At 27.3% G+C, this 1,462-nt stretch overlaps 1 protein-coding gene across 1 annotated transcript in view; it reads right to left on the reverse strand.

Annotated features, from left to right (window-relative positions):
- LOC115882595 (probable serine/threonine-protein kinase kinX) overlaps positions 1–856 on the reverse strand; it is a 21,694-nt gene extending 20,838 nt beyond the window's left edge. The window contains exon 1 of the mRNA XM_030900786.1: positions 758–856. The gene's annotated coding sequence lies outside the window, so the exon portion shown is untranslated. The remainder of the gene's footprint in view (positions 1–757) is intronic.
- Between the last annotated feature and the right edge of the window lie 606 nt (positions 857–1,462).

Here is a 1,462-nt window from a genome sequence, read left to right on the forward strand (position 1 = left end):
AAATAGTGTCAAATATAATCCAAAAAATTACATATAAAATATTCACACCACACACCATATAATGTTTACTACAATTAATAAACTAATATAAACTTGTCAAAAGATGACCACATATTTTTTTAAATTATTATTCTTAACACTAAAACTATCTACATTGACTATGGACTGCGATTTCAGCCAAAGTCAAGTGAGGCTGTTTTATTAGAGACGGCATTGCGTCAGCAGGGCCGCAAGTTGCTAACATAATAAAATTAACACTAGAAAAGCCCGCGTGAACTGTCAAATTCAAAGTTATTCGCTTCACTTGACTATAGTAGGTTAAATGCGAATACTTAAGATAGAGCGAAATTGACCAGCTGATACTGAATAAACTGTGCTAGGTTGAATCCCAAATTTTAACGTAAAAATCCATAATTTGGCAGACTGGTACTAAATAGACTGTGATCTTGATAATCTAAACTAGATGAAATGAGATTAGAAACAAAATTTATATTATATGAAGGTGAAAAATTTGCTGTTAAATTGTATTTACACCATTTCAGACATTTGGTAATGTAAATGATTTAAGAAAAGTGCCTCAATTTGACTCTGCAATCAAAGATATATTTCCTGGTAATATAATTTATACACCTAAAAAAATAGATCTTTGGTATTAATATGTTTAGGGTGACTGGAAATAACTTAAAAAATTAATTCTTCAATACCCTGAATAACTGTGTGCATGTTCACATCACATTTGATATATCTAATTACTTACATTCAAGTAAATAAATATTCCTTTGACAACTTGAAACATATCAACAAACGAAATATACGTGCACAATATTAACAAACACCTAAAACACACTTAGCCTTGGGAAACAGGGGACTAACTGAAGTAATGAATTTTTGCAGGATATTCAATCCATAGAAGTTTTTGCACCATTTTTTTTTCATTTTATAAATATTGTCTATAAACCGGTTAAAATATAACATGTTTTACTATTTTAGAAAAATTGCCTCTAAAAAATACAAAAATATGTTATTTTTTATGTACATGGTTTATAACTTTATTTTAAAAATATTGAATGCAGCAAAACATTTTTTATTTATTAATGTATTGGAATAATTAAAATATATACAGGGTGAGTTTTAAATAACTGCATATATTTTTAGGGGTAATACATTTCGACCCGAGAATTATTTTTCAAAGATTTTAGGAATTTTTTGAAAAAATTTTGTAAATTTTTATAATTTTTAGTTAAAAAACATAACATTTTGTTAATATGGCAACTAACCTAATTTAACCTATACAATGTTCGACTGCAAAGTCTGCTAGTAAACATTTTTAAGCTTAAATTATCACAACACTATTTATTTGAACCAAAAACTCGTAATACAAAACTAAAGTGTCAAAACGAATGACAATGTCAAGAAATAAATAAATAAATGTGGCAACTTGACATTTTTTACAGCAGAGCTA

Source organism: Sitophilus oryzae, unplaced genomic scaffold, assembly GCF_002938485.1.
Source record: "Sitophilus oryzae breed Bouriz unplaced genomic scaffold, Soryzae_2.0 scaffold_178_pilon_pilon, whole genome shotgun sequence".
Lineage (NCBI taxonomy): Eukaryota > Metazoa > Arthropoda > Insecta > Coleoptera > Curculionidae > Sitophilus > Sitophilus oryzae.